Source organism: Podarcis erhardii (genome assembly GCF_964252035.2).
Source record: "Podarcis erhardii genome assembly, chromosome: 1".
Taxonomy (NCBI): domain Eukaryota; kingdom Metazoa; phylum Chordata; class Lepidosauria; order Squamata; family Lacertidae; genus Podarcis; species Podarcis erhardii.
Genome location: NC_138497.1, coordinates 20,283,012 through 20,298,651, shown reverse-complemented (window position 1 = coordinate 20,298,651; position 15,640 = coordinate 20,283,012). Strand labels below are relative to the sequence as shown.

The following is a 15,640-nucleotide window of genomic DNA, read 5'->3' as shown; positions in this document are numbered from 1 at the left end:
GAAAACTCTTCCAATTATTCTGTGACTATTATATGACAGATCAGTATTTAGCCTTAATGTTTTTGAGACTGTAGTTGGTGCATTTGTTCCCTGGCCTTCCCAGTTTGTGGCACTGCTCCCAGCATACTTACTGGTGTGTTGTTGTTTTTTTAAAAAATGTCTTTTCAATTGATTTCTATTAGTTCCTCCCGAGTGCCAAAGAATTATTTATTTTTACACTGTGGCCCACTTTCACACCTGCATTCCAGGATCTTAGTGGTATATTCGTTTGACACACTGTGACTTTTCTCATTTCGAGTGAACAATGCAATATACGTTATGCTGGCATGTAACAGTTACATCCCGTCTGTGAATAATTGTTCTGTGCCCTCCTAACTGAATGCAGAAGGTACTGTAGGACAGTCTTCCTCCTGTTTCGTTCTGAGTTTGTGTTTTGTTTTTCAACCCACAAAGCAAAAAAATATTTCGAAGGGGGTTAGAGAGGGCCAAAGGGGATGGGAAGAGCAGGCCTGTAAATTTTTGACTCTGAATGGCCTGTGTTCTGTGACCGCAGGGTAAATGCAAATCTCTGTTTTCAAAACACAGGCTTGTGAATTCTTATTAGGGGTTCGTGACTTTGCCTCCTAGCGCATCATTCCATATTTATAAGTGTCGAAGGAAATAGACTCCTTCCTCGTTCAGGTGTGTTCAGCTAAACGCTGCCCCTTTAATCTTAAAGAACAGCTCATCTGCTACGTTTTCTTCAATTCCCAAATTGTTAAGGGAATAGAAGATAAAAGATGCACGCTCACAAAAAAGAGAGAGAGAGAGAGAGAAAGCTGTACTCTTCTACAAAGATCTTTTTAGTGTCAACTTAAATGCACACAAATAGCAGATGATGATCTCTTTTATTGGGCTAACATTTATCCAGTAATATCCACACACTTTTAAAACCATTTGAGACCTTCTCTTCAGGTGTTCATTTGAATAGAAATAGCTGAACGAGTGTTTTTATAATTGATCCCCTGAGTATGGAATGTCTAGTGCAGCATAACCAATACCACCCCCTCCCCAATTGCTGATTCCCCCCCCCCAAATTGCTACTATGCAGAATTAGGATTTTTGTACACTATAAATATGAAAAATTAACCTCCCAAATGCCAAAATCCCCCACAGCGCAATCTACTCAGAAGTAAACCCCATTGTTTTTCAGCGGGAATCGTCACTCAGGTGAATGAATACAGCATTGCAAAATTGGTGTTATTTACTAAAACGCTTGGCTCTTGTAAGTCCCTTCTTAATTGGCAAAAAAAAAACATCAAAATTTAGTTTTCTCTTCAAATCATTAAATGAATAGAGAGGTGGCCCTAAAGGTTAAAACATATTTATTTGTGTGTGTACAGAATTTCCATGTTCAAGAATCCTTAACTTGCTTCATGCCAGGCGGGGGGGGGGGGGGAGAGAAACAACCCTTTATTTATAGCAAAGGATATGGTGTCAACAACACTAGTAAGGAGGAAACATTTTTTTTTAATCTTTCATTTAGCTTGCATTATGTGGCATGTAGTTTCAATTGCCTTTCTAAACTTTCACTTGTGCCTTGGCATTACCTTCCAATCTGTTGTGCTGTTAAAAAGGGATGTCAATACCTTCTCTTTTTTAAAAAAGTTTGTTTCTTTTTTTATTTCATTTTTTAAAAAGAATCTCGATATTCTATAGAACGCAGTATCAAAAGTTGAACAGGCGCTTTCAGAAAGCGCCGTCCCCTTTGAAGGCAACGCGCAGTCGTTAGGTGACGCTTGAATTTTCCTCTTCTAGCAAGGCTTACCTGAATAGCATTTAAAAAGTAACAGAGGAAGATATGGTAATGAGCATGTGATAAAAACCAGTTAACATTTGTGTGCCATAGTAAACGCTTGAGTATAAAGAAAATACTAGCTGGCCACTAGAGAGATCCACTTATGTTCATGATACAAGCACTACAAACCCTGGTTCTATCAAACTATCATCAAGCATAAGATCCATCTTTAATTTAATCCTGCCAAGTCAAGACTCATTTTATTTGCGACTGTGCAGGGAGAAATTACTCTACTCCGTTCTTGCCTTGAACTTCACCCTCGCCCTTCTTTTTCTCTCTGAGCTTTTGAATAGCACAAGAGCTTACGTTCCCCTAGTACCGATTCTCTATTTTGTCTTTGAGCGAGATTATTCAGAGCAACCTTCACAAGGTTCCTCAATGCGTTTTTTCGGCAAGGAAGAAATTATGCATTCCTTTCTCTCTTGACTACATGTCAGCATGCTACTCGGACACAGATCTAGATTAATGAGCATGAAGAAAAGGCAGCATTTTGATCCTTGGTCCCCCTCCACCTCCTTAAGCCATATATCATCATCATCATCACCACCACCATTATTTCTATTTTTCCAAAACAGAAACTCAAAGCAACTTACACCAATGACAGAACCTCCCTAAAATCACCCAGCCACACAGCTACAATCGCCTTTGCCTTGCCTCGGTAATTCAGTACTTGAAACCTGAAATGATCAATGAATATCTCAGCATTGCTTCTCTCTCTCTCTCTTAAAAACCTACGTGGCTGCAGTGACAGGTTTGAAAGTGAGTCTACAAAGATCTGGTGAGATTCTCTAAGTTCTAGAGGTGCCTTGGCAACAGTACCTCTTGGCAGTTTGAGGGATGGAGCAGGACAGCAAGAGGAAATGTATTTATTTATTTGTGTATTTAAATCACTCATATGTCACCTTTCTGGGCAAAATCTTCCAAAGGTGGTTTACGAAAGATAACTAAAACCGGAAAACACACACAACCCACCCACCCCACCAATCACAAAAGCAAAAACGGCAGCAATTTAAAGCAGCTTAAAAACACAAGCCACATCACTTTTAATAGAACACAGTTTGAAGCAAATTCATTGTTAATGAACAAAGGTGTACCCTTCTTCTCAGGGAGAGTTCCAAAGAAATGGGGCCACTATTGAAAAGGCCCTTTCTCTATTGCCAGCCAGTCTGACAGATCTTAGAATCGGAATTATAGAGTTGGAAGGGACCCCAAGGGTAATCTAGTCCAATTCTCTGTGATGCAGCTATCACAGCTAAAGCATCCAGGACAGATGGCCAACAACCTCTGCTTGAAAACCTCCAGTGAAGGAGAGTCCACAACCTCCCAAGGGAGACCATTCTACTGTCAAACAGCACTTATCACCAGAAAGTTCTTCCTAATGTTTAGTTAGAATCTCCTTTCTTGTAACTTGAAGTCATTGGTTTGAGGCTTACCATCCAGGTTCTCTGATGCTGATCTTAAGGTAAGGTTACCAGATTTTTTTCAATGAATCCGGGGACACTTTTCAACTTCAGGAGGAATGATATGATTTTGTATGGGGACTGATTTGTAAACCCGGGGACTGTCCAGGGACATCTGGTAACCTTATCTTAAGGCCCAGGCAGGTTTGTATGGGTGCAGGTTGTCCTGCAGACAGATAAGCTGCCCTCAAACCATTTAGAGCTTAAAAGGTTAACACCTACACCATAAATTGAGTATGGAAATGAACATGCAACCAATGCAGCCAATAACAGTACAGTCATACCTCGGGTTACAGGCACTTCAGGTTGCGTTTTTTTGGGTTGTGGACCACCAAAACCCAGAAGTACCGGAACGGGTTACTTCTGGGTTTCGGCAGTTGCACATGTGCAGAAGCGCTAAATCACGCTTTGCTCATGCGCAGAAGCACTGAATCGCAACCCGCATCTGTGCAGACGCGGGTTGCGAATGCTGCAGGTTGTGAAGGTGTATCCCGCATGGATCACGTTCGCAATCCGAGTGTCCACTGTATGTGGCTTGCATGGTCTGAATGCCTGGATCTCACAAGGATCCTGCTGGCTGCATTCTGTATCAGTTGAAGGCTGGTATGCAACTAAAGTGTTGTACCAGTGCAAGGATTAGCACTAGTGCAACACAGTTCCCTCCCTGCTCATCCCTCATGATGTTCCTAAATCTGCTTGGCGGGTTGGGGAAAAACCGAGAACAGATTTAAGGAATGTGCAGGATGGAGGAGAGGGAGAGAGAACATTCTATTCAGCAAGGAGAAATCCATGCGCCAGTGAAATATTCCTTTAAGCCCTACTTTGCATGTGGCCAAAGGTCTCAAGCCATTATGATGGGCAGCTGCAACGCATTTTAAAGAGGACACACAGATTTGCACATGCTGATTTGTATGTACAGATGCAAATTTAGAAATAATCACGGTAATGTAAATAGGATTACTGCACATCTCATCATAATGGGGAGTATGGGGGAAGAAGCACGTGAACTCTGTTCATCCCTAATACGCCGAACAAACCCCTGGGCTTGGAAGTCTTTGATTATAGGCACATGTCTTTTGCACGAGGCCCTGGTTGGTGGATATTGCAGTTCTTGTGAGCAGTCTGCCTATCTCTGAAATAGAGGGATATCCTCTGTAAAGTAGGACACATGGCCTTCCTAAAAATGCTGCTAGATCAGGGGCAGTGTGGCAAGTTAAAAACCTTCCTAAATTTAGCCACCTGGAGCTGCTCAGAGTGCTGGACCAATTCCCCCCCCCAGTGGGGAGCCAAGGACAGCATCCAACTGTGGGCTCTAGTAGGACACAGCCCTCCCATCGAATTCCCCTTGGCCTTGAGCCAAACGTGCAAATCTGTGATTCACAGGATTTGGAACATCCTAAAGCGGAATTCCATTTTTTATTGTATCCTTCATTTGCTGTTTCTCATGCAGAATAAATACGCAGACCTGCTTTCATGTGATCTGAAATGCAGCCTGTCTCGCTAAATAAATTATGGTGCAAGGCACAAAAATAGCTTCCTGCCTAACCTCCGCTTCTTTGGCAGCCCGACCAGTTCATGCAAAGTTTATCGTTTAGAGGAGTGGCACACGTTTGTCTTTGCTCACAAACAGGCCCCTGGCATGCCTTGGGTTTGGCCCCCATCCTTTTTTTAAAAAAGTTTGCAAATATTGAAGTTCATCGAAACATTTCACAATACCAGCCCCTACTATTTGCAGTCCGTTTTGTGCTATTGGCTGCCTGAAGCTGGCTTAATTTCAACAGAACCCAGTTCCTAATGCTGAAGAGACAAGCTGTTTTTAAAATAATAATAATAATAATAATAATAATAATAATAATAATAATGGCTTGTCTCTTCAGCAGCCAACACTGCCACAGCATTGGTGTCAAATTAAGTTCTGGTCTAGTTTTTGCACATATTGCTTCCCTAGATTACTGAAATATGTTGACATCAGAGCATGTTCCCTTCAGGGAATTTTAGCGTGTCAGATGGATCTGTCTGAAGTCTTCAGCAGATATCAGCAATGGATATACTTACATTTTCCAGAATGCATTTGGGGGGAAAATATATTTTCCTTTATGCTGTAAGAATGCAAGAAATGCTCTGCTGGATCAGATCAAAGGACCATATACAGTGGTACCTCAGTTTACAAACTTAATCCGTTCCGGAAGTCCGTTCTTAAAACCGAAACCGTTCTTAAACCAAGGCACGCTTTCCCTTATGAGGCCTCCCGCCACCGGTGCCCTTCCACCGTTCGGCTTCCGTTCTTAGACCGAGGTAAAGTTCGCAAACAGGGACACTACTTCCGGTTTTGTGGAATTTGTAAACCGAATAGTTCGTAAACAGGGCTGTTCTTAAACCGAGGTACCACTGTAGCTAAGAAACTGGATGCCAATGGCAGTGGCAGATTTGGGGCTCTCAAATTTCAGCAGCACCCTATGAGATGCTAAATTTGGTGCCCCCCACCTCTCATGCTCCATTCTACATCATTGTTACACTGTTCTCCTAAAACCACCTCTGCCAATGGTCAGGGCCATTTCCAGGATTGTATGGGTTCCATTTTGCCCTGTTCTAGAGGGTGTCCCCTGGCTCTCAGTCCCAAGAGTTAAAGCCTTTTAGCAAAGCACTTACCCAAGAGAGCAGGGTTCAAGGTGCAGCATAGTCTCAGCAAGCCAAGATCAAGCAGAGGTCCAAGGTCAATAGCGTTGGGTGTTCAGGGAAGACACATGACAGCAAGGAGGCGTAGGAAGGAGCCAAAGCTCAGCCATTAGCAAACTGCTTCCTGGTGGTCTCTATCCTATGCCAATGCAGCCCCTGATGGGCTTACTCAGTGGGCAGTGGGCTGTTGTTTACATTTCCTATGATGTTCCTAACTCCAGGGCATTGTGGGAAATTTAAATGGTAGCTCCCACTGGGGACCATGGAACCTATCCAAGAAACCTTCAAGTTTAGTAGCGAGGAATTGAAGATCTTGCTTCTATTATGGGAATAGCAACCGCAGCAGGAGATTTTAAATACAGTGGTACCTCTGGTTATGTACTTAATTTGTTCCGGAGGTCCATTCTTAACCTGAATCTGTTCTTAACCTGAAGCACCACTTTAGCTAATGGGACCTCCTGCTGCTGCTGCACTGCCGCGGCGTGATTTCTGTTCTCAAACTGAAGCAAAGTTCTTAACCCAAGGTATTATTTCTGGGTTAGCAGAGTCTGTAACCCGAAGCGTATGTAACCCGAGGTACCACTGTATATATTTTAAACAGTGTGTGGGGCAGTGTACAGAACAATCACAGTCGATGAGGAGGGGATATTTAACCCGTCCATCCCAGTCACTATTCTAAAATAAATTACCCTTAGAATTAGCCTTAGGGCTTGTCCACAATGGAGCAAAATGTGGATTCACACTGGCATGTCTCCCCATTAATATAGGGGTGCCCAGACACCACCCTCCCCATCTCAGACCTTTCCGGTCCCTGTCCCCACCCCACCAAATCAGACGTGTTCTGGTGCAAACAAAGCCGTAGAAAATAGCAAATTGTTTCCAGTGGGTGACAATAAACAGAACTGGCTGGTTGGTAATGTTCAAAATAATATTTTAATATATTGATGTCTTCATTGTGTATTATTTCAAACTCAGTGCGAAGAGCCCGGAAGACTTTAATTAACTGGGAGGTCAATAAATGTACATAAGACCAGCCAGATGGGAAACCAGCAAGCAGGACCCAAGGACGAGAGCAGCCCTCCATCCCCAATGGCTTCCAGCAACTGCAGAGCACAACCACAATGACCAGCAGCCGTTGATAACACCGGTCTTGAAAGACCTACATTGGCTCCCAGTACGTTTCCGAGCACAATTCAAAGTGTTGGTGCTGACCTTTAAAGCCCTAAACGGCCTCGGTCCAGTATACCTGAAGGAGCGTCTCCACCCCCATCATTCTGTCCGGACGCTGAGGTCCAGCGCCGAGGGCCTTCTGGCGGTTCCCTCATTGCGAGAAGTAAAGCTACAGGGAACCAGGCAGAGGGCCTTCTCGGTAGTGGCGCCTGCCCTGTGGAACGCCCTTCCAGCAGATGTCAAAGCGATAAACAACTACCTGACATTCAGAAGACATCTTAAGGCAGCCCTGTTCAGGGAAGTTTTTAACGTGTGATATTTTATTGTATTTTTGCTTTCTATGGAAGCCGCCCAGAGTGGCTGGGGAGACCCAGCCAGATGGGCGGGGTATAAATAATAAATTATTATTATTATTATTATTATTATTATTATTATTATTGATAGCTTTTCCCTCCATGAATTTGTCCAGTCTTCTTTTAAAGCCCTCCAAGTTGGTGGTTATCCTGTGGCTGTGAGTTCCATAGTTTAGCTGTGAGATGTGCTGACGAACAGCCCTTTCCCATTCATTTTGCTTGTTTCAGATGCTTCCAGTGTAATAAATGGAGTTCCTTCCAACACAAGTTTTTTTTAAAGAAGAAGAAGAAGGTAGCCACATCCATATAAATGCATTCCCAATTTCTCTTTAGGAATTGTGTGTGTCTTTTGAGAGATGCGTTGTCAGATCAGACCAAAACGATGCTGGCTGAGCTTGAAGTGGGGGTGGGGGTGGAGAGAGCCATATTTGATCTTTTCTGCTGATTGAGCTGTCCAGTTGACTGGAAAGGGCTGACAGCAGAGAGGGCCCTGGCCTGAGCAGAGCAGCTCCCCGGCCAGCTGGTGAGGCTATGGGCTGGAGCCAGGTAATTATCGCCTGGTGCAGAGATCGGAAGCCTCCGAGAGACTGATGCACTAATGAAACACAAATGGGACATCTGTGTTCAGGAGTTCAGCAAAGCATAGAGAGCAGAAGTTTGCCAAGCGCCTATGCACTTTGGAAAGCAGAAATGCTCTCCACTCAAGCCAACAGGAACCAACTGAGGAGCAAACAAGTTAAAGAAAGAGAGGGTTGTGGGGTTTTTTTGCCACCTATTGTAGTTTGCTTTCATAGGCACGGTCAGTTTTAACACTTCATTGGTTTTTATCCAGTCTCTCTCTCTCTCTCTCTCTCTCTCTCTCTCTCTCTCTCTCTCTCTCTCTCTCTCTCTCTGTGTGTGTGTGTGTGTGTGTCTAATATGGTACTGCAGACCCCGCAAGTGTCTGGGACAGTCCCAGTTTTACAGATGCCATCCTGGTTTCTGATTTGATCCCAGAATGCCCCTTTTTTCCATAGGACATCCCTGTTTAGGGAAGTTTTTAATATCTGAAGGACTATTGTATTTTAATATTTTGTTGGAAGCTACCCAGAGTGGCTGGGGAAACCCAGCCAGATGGGTGGGGCATAAATTATTATTATTATTATTATTATTATTATTATTATTATTATTAGTTATCCAGGCAAATTGTGTACAAAAATCATATGCTAGGTTATAGCATGCACAGAAATGTGGACAGAAACTTCCTCTTGGTATAATAATAATAATAATAATAATAATAATAATAATAATATTTTATTTATACCCCGCCCTCCCTGGCCAGAGCCAGGCTCAGGGTGGCTAACACCACTTAAATTACAATAAAACATAAGGGGGGGGGGCCAAACAAACAAACAAACAAACAAACAAACCAGTTTATTAAAATACAGGTTAAAATCCAATTTAAAATGCAGCCACATTTTAATAGTAGCCCATAAATCAAAACCATAAGGGGAGGGAAACATAAGGGTCAGACTGAGTCCAAACCAAAGGCCAGGAGGAACAGCTCTGTCTTGCAGGCCCTGCGGAAAGATGTCAAGTCCCACAAGGCCCTAGTCTCTTGTGACAGAGCATTCCACCAAGTCGGGGCCAGTACTGAAAAGGCCCTGGCCCTAGTTGAGACCAATCTAACCATCTTGCGGCTTGGGACCTCCAAAGTGTTGTTATTTGTGGACCTTAAGGTCCTCCGCTGGGCATACCAGGAGAGGTGGTCCCGTAGGTACGAGGGTCCTGGCTGCATAGGGCTTTGACTGAGGTTGCTTAACTCAGGCCCCACAGAGACTTTCTGAGGGGTGTGGTGGACTATTACTGAAAGCAGAATGCTGGAAACCACTCTTTGGATCCCTGACCCTGTGCAATATTTTATGCATTTATTTATTTTAACCAGGAAGCATCCTGACTGCTGGAATCTGCACCCAGCTGATGTTTCAAAACAGTCTTCAGAGCCAGCTCTACATGTTAACACATCGTAGTAATATGACCTAGAGGTCACCAGAGCTCCTCTTCCTCTCTTTGTTTTCAATTGCACCAATATAACATTTCCTCTTTAGATGCCCTCTCTATTTCCCTCTGGTCTCCTTAGCTCGCCCGTGTCATGGACTCTGCTACCCTCCCATGTCCAAAATTACATGTGCACAGAGGCCACCCATTCCCAAGTCCCATGTGTGATTTCCCCACCTCCATTCCCACCAACCTCACCTTTCACTTCAGCTCCTATCAGTTGTACTGTTTGTTAACATTGGTTGACTGCCCCTGTCCTCTCAGCGGTTAGAACGCTGGTGAATGTTTGATGGTGTTGGAGCTGCACAGAGGCAAAGGCTAAATTTGGCTCAGAGAGGCGATGGACATACCACTCAGCAGCACTCCCCAAACTCTCCTATGAAGGTCACGCACATGGAGTGCTTCTGACAATCAGGAGTGGATATTTAATTAACAAGTCTACAAGGGGAACTGAGTCTATAATTATGGAGAAGTCACTGAGGTTGTCTTTGTACTGCTCAGTTTAGGAACTCCCCTCTAGGACTAAATGGCAACAATTTCTTGTCAATTAAAGGCCAGCCCTAATGTACATTTTAGGTTTGGTGCTCTTTTTTTGAAAAATAATAATCAGTCATCATTCCACTCTGCAAGATGACCTATGTATAATAATGTAAAAATAATAATAATAATGTAATGAAATAATGAGGTGAAATAAGACATCTTATCAAAGGAATGGAACAGCTTTTGCATTCTGGAAGCTTGACGGTTATCATTTGTCGTGGTCAGAATTTCATAAGCAGTATAGTTTTTAGTTGTCCATTGGTAAATTTAACTTGAGAGACTCTTCCCTCCCCATTCCATACAGGGCAAATGGGACTCACTCGTTTAAGAGACAATGGCTGCTTCACATTTAAGATTCACTCTGTGCTAACTGTATCCCAGCTGTACACAAGGATGCATTGGAGAGGAGAAAGGAGCCTGTGTCCTGTCCCTTCCATGGATGGTTAGGAGAATATTGACATACATTATATCATTAATCCTTTTTTTAAAAAAAATAATATTTATTACTTTTAAAACTTACAAAAAGGAAAGAGAAGAAAAAAAAGAAAAAAAGAAGAAAAAACAAGAAAAAGAAAATACAATACAATATATAAACAATACAAAACACAACATTAACCTAAACAAAACAAAGCAAAAACAATTTAAAAACATACATTATACCATTTCAGTAGTCTATCTTTCATACCCTTGTTTCATCGACCTCCTCTCTCCTCCCTTTTTGTATTCCACTTATATTAATTGTTTCAGCAATTCCTTTCCATCTTTCTCTATTTTCTGTCATATAAATACAGTGGTGCCCTGCAAGACGAACGCCTCGCAAGACGGAAAACCCACTAGATGAAAGGGTTTTCCATTTTTGCGGCGCTTCGCAAAACGAATTTCCCTATGGGCTTGCTTCGCAAGACGAAAATGTCTTGCGAGTTCCTGCGGGTTTTTCCCCCCTTCCCCCCCCTTTTCCTAAGCCCTAAGCCGCTTATCAGCTGATCCGCTGATAAGCCGCTTATCAGCTGATCCGCTAAAAGCCGCTAAACCGCTAATAGTGCTAATCCGCTAAGCTGTCAATGGGCTTGCTTCGCAAGACGAAAAAACCGCTATACGAAGAGCCTCACGGAACGGATTAATTTCGTCTTGCGAGGCACCACAGTATCTTAACTTATTTTTACCCTTATTTTCCATTAATACTATAATGCTTATTTATGCTTAACTCCTTATAACATTTCAACTAAAGCCATAAGATTTAATTCCAACATTTTTCTAACACTCAGTAATTTTACAATATTACTATTTCTGAAAATAAACTTTAAAACATTTTCCAATCTTCTTCCACCATCTCTTCTCCCTGGTCTCGGATACTGCCAGTCATTTGTCAATTCCAAATAGTCCATCAACCTGGTGATCTTCTGTCCGAGGCTCTTAACTCTTTTCCAAGTCCCTTCTGCAGGTCTTCTTCATATTTATACATGCACTTTACTTGGTCTTCTACTGATCTTGTTCTTATTTTCCTTCCTTTGATACTGAAGAGCAGATCTCAGGGAAGCTCCAACCTAGCAATGCTTTTATTCCTTCTCGACAGGCCAACCAAATCTCCATGGTTAAATCTAAAATCCATAAGGTATTTCAGGACATGTTTCAAAATTCCTCCAAATCCAAAGGCCTCCACAGCTCCAATCTCCTCATGACCCAAGTATTATATCATTAATCCTTACAATGGGACTCTGAGGCAGGCCAGTACATTACCTCTGTACGGCAGATGCCGTGGCTTGCCAAAAATGCCTTAAGGAACTAATAGGTGCTGTTCCTCCAAAGGGCACATACAGTTCTCTTTCCTCCTGCTTTTTATTCTTACAACAACCCTGTGAGGTGGATTAGGAAGAGAGGGGGAGGGAGTGAAGGAGCAGTCAGCTTCAGAGCTGGGTGTGGATTTATTTCTGGGTGTCTCTGGGTTGTCCTACCCCAATACTCTAACCACTACACCACTCAAGTCACTACAAAGACCAAGCTTCATAGGAGTGGATTTTCTTCAATATGGTAGCTCCCTTTTCAGCTGCCATGAAAATGCTGCCAAGATGCTCTGCATTCTTGGAGGAACCAGCCATACAGTAGGTTAGATTTCCATATTAATGTACCTCCAGTGACTGAATATATAGCCACAAAAGTCGGGTGCCTCCCCCCCCCCTTCTCTCTCTCTCTGGCGAGCGGTAGCAAGATTTCAGGAAGTTACAGGCACTCACCCAGGATCTGTGTTCCTTTGGAAAACTGTCATAGCTTTAAGAAATATGGTTTATTCACCTATTTACACCCTCCGTCTGCATGGAGGGAGTCCAGATCTTACAGCATGGTCATTTCAAGAGGGGCTTGTACCCCATGGCAATGCAGCTATGGAGTCCAAGGTATCTCTCCCAGCCAGCCTTCAGCCAGTCTGCCCAAGATGGATCCCAGTCTTTCTTCTCCCTTCTTCCCAGCAATCCTTGCTCAAAAACTCTATTTTCCTGTCATTTCAAACACACACACCCATCACCTTGGCAACATCTGTCTCCCCAGGCTAAAGCATTCCTCTCAGATGACCCATCAACCCTTTTTGTCTTATCAACAGATTTGCTCTTTGCTAGGCCAGCCAGACTGGTTTGCATAAAGCAGACCAGGGATTCCTTTTCAGGGACAGTTCTGCAGCTGGTACAGTCGGACTTTGGCTCTCGAATGGCTTAGTTGCTGAACAGATTGACTTCTGAACACCTCAAACTTGGAAGTAATTGTTCTGGTTTGCGAACGTTTTTTGGAAGCCGAATATCCAACACAGCTTCCACTTGAGTGCAGGAAGCTCCTGCAGCCAACCGGAAGTCACACCTTGGTTTCTGAACAGTTTTGGGAGTTTGAACGGACTCCTGGAACGGATTAAGTTCGAGAACCAAGGTACCACTGTACTTTCATCCATATCTCAGTTAATCAAAATCCTACCATTTATCAATTTCTAGGGTTTAAGTGGGTCCCCTCCAAATCTATATCACCTGGAGCAGAGGTGTGGGCAACCCTTTTTCTGCTAAGGGCCACATTTCCTCAGGAAAATCTGTTAGGGGCCATATACTGAATGCGGGCAGGACCAAAGCCAGCAGCAGGCAAGATGAGGGTTAAAAGTAGGCGGCACTCTATTTTTTCTCTCTCTGTCCCCCTCGCCCTGCTTCCTATTCCTCCTAGCAAAAGGACAGGTTCCTCTTACCAGAAATCTGAACTTGCAGAGTGATTTTGAAGTTAGGATGAAGGCCACACACAAACAAGAAAAATATGCTAAGACCACCCTGGCACAGAGAAAACTGTAGACATCTGAAATGACACCAACCAGTTTGTACTGTAGAATGAGCTCCCAAACTATTGTCTGCCGACACCGGTGGTCCACAAGATTCATTTAGATGGTGCATGGCATGTCCAAATTAAATATTGTTGTTGATTTTCAATTGCATCCTTCTTTCTTCTTTTCTTTATTTTATTTCTTCCTTTATTTACAGACATCTTCAAATAAATGAAGGGCTGTTACTCAGAAGGAGGAGCAGGCTCGTTTTCTGCAGCTCTGGAGGGTAGAACTCGAACCAAGGGCTTCAAGTTACAAGAAAGGAGGTTCCAAATAAACTTTAGGAAGAACTTTCAGACAGGAAGAGCTGTTTGACAGTGGAACGGGCTCTCTTGGAAGGTGTGGGACTCTCTTTCACCGGAGGTTTTTAAACAGAGGCTGGACTGCCATATGTCAGGGATGTTTCGGCTGTGATTCTGCACCACAGGTTGTTGGACTAAATGACCAACCCTGCATTTCTACGATTCTGTTATTTGTTACATTGTATTTTATTGCATTACGATTTGAATTCTGCAGCATGCAGATTGTAATACCATAAAATACAATGTAGGAAATAAAAGAGGCAATAAAAATATAATTAAAAACCATACAGCACCCAGAAAAGTGCATTACAGTTGCTACAGCAGGCTGAAAAATCATGAAGGGGGTCTGCCAAGATTCTCAGCAATTTTCAAGTGGTCCATGGGAAAAAAGTTTGAGAACCACTATACTAAGGAACTTTGACTAAAACGCTGCCTACTTAGACAGTGGAACCTTGGGTTTTGAATGCCTCCATTGAAGAACATTGCAGTTTTTGAATGCCATAAACCCAGAAGGAAATGCTTCAGTTTTCGGAAGTCGAACATGCCATGTGGCTTTCATATTGAGTTTTCTGTATTGAGGCTTCCATATTGAGTTTTCAGTTTTCAAACATTTCAGAACTCGAACGGTCTTCCGGAATGGATTACGTTCGAAAACTGAGGTATGACTGTACCTGGAACTATTGACAAGCTAATTAGATTGGCTTGTATGTAGCCTCAGAAGCTCGTCTGAGAAGGTAGCACCCTCCAGTGCTTTTTAGGATGCCCCGTGAAAGAAAAGAGTTCAAAAAGACAACTTTCTCCCACGCCCAACTAAAAAGAGAAAAAAAGGACTGTCTTTGTGTCTTTTCATTCTCGAGGCAGCCATTCTAATAGTGATTCTTCAGCGACTCCTGCCCATCAGGAGCAAACTGTGTAGGCTTGAGGCTTGCCAGTCTCGTTCTGGACTCAAACCGCTTGCTTCTGCAAAGAGGGCACGCAGGCCATGCTGCTAGGGCTGCCTTGCCAGCTCTCTGGTGCTACAGACGCTAGGCCAACACAGAAGGCCAGGGAAGATTTTGGCTGGTTTCTGCAGAACTGCTGAAAGCAAAGGAAACAAAAGGCATACATGGCTGGTTAGCAGTCTTATTCCTTGTGTGTTCAGAAGAAGTATTCTGTACAATTGAGAAGGCTTGTGTGATGTCTTGGAGTGGGGGAAAAGGGTCTCTGTAGCGGCTCTGCGGAGAAGGCAATGGAGGGGAGGCCAGCCATATGGTTTCAAAGAAGATGAATGTATCTTAAAAGGGGTTCCTTCTACAACCTTGGGCTGGTTACTGAAAATGAGCCCAACCAAGAGAAAGTTAGCGATCTTCAGTCCCATTTAAGCCAATGGAACAAGTCTGCTATGTATTGTTATAGGCTGGGGAGGATAAATAGTAGGATATTGATTGTTTGGAGTATTGGAGGAAAGATTGCAGGCCGGTGGAAAAATACAAGCTAAGCTTTCTTTCCAAACCAGGGCTTCACCTGGGATAACATGACAAAAAGTGTTGATGGCCCATTTAAGAGGAATCTTGAGCCTGGGCAGGCAGAAGGTTGCCAGGGTAATTGGGTGTGAGGTGACAGGAAAAGAATGTCTTTAGCAAGGTGTGCTGGGGAGAAGAAGGGAGAGAGAAAAGACTGAGATCCATCTTGGGCAGGCTGGCTGAAGGCTGGCTGGGAGAGATTCCTTGGACTCCAGTGCTGCACTGCTGTGTGGAACAAGCTCTGATTGAGATGACCATGCTGTAAGATCTGGACTGCCTCTGTGCAGATTGAAGGTGTAAATATGTGAATCATTAATGTTTCTTAAAGGTACAATACTCTCCAGCACGTCTTGATTCCAAAGGAACACACACCCTGGGTGTGTCACTGGAACCACCTGAAATCTTGCCATGACGAGGAAG

At 43.4% G+C, this 15,640-nt stretch overlaps 1 long non-coding RNA gene across 1 annotated transcript in view; it reads right to left on the bottom strand.

Annotated features, from left to right (window-relative positions):
* LOC309345609 overlaps window positions 1-15,640 on the bottom strand; it is a 248,536-nt gene that overhangs the window by 61,030 nt on the left and 171,866 nt on the right. The window lies entirely within an intron of this gene.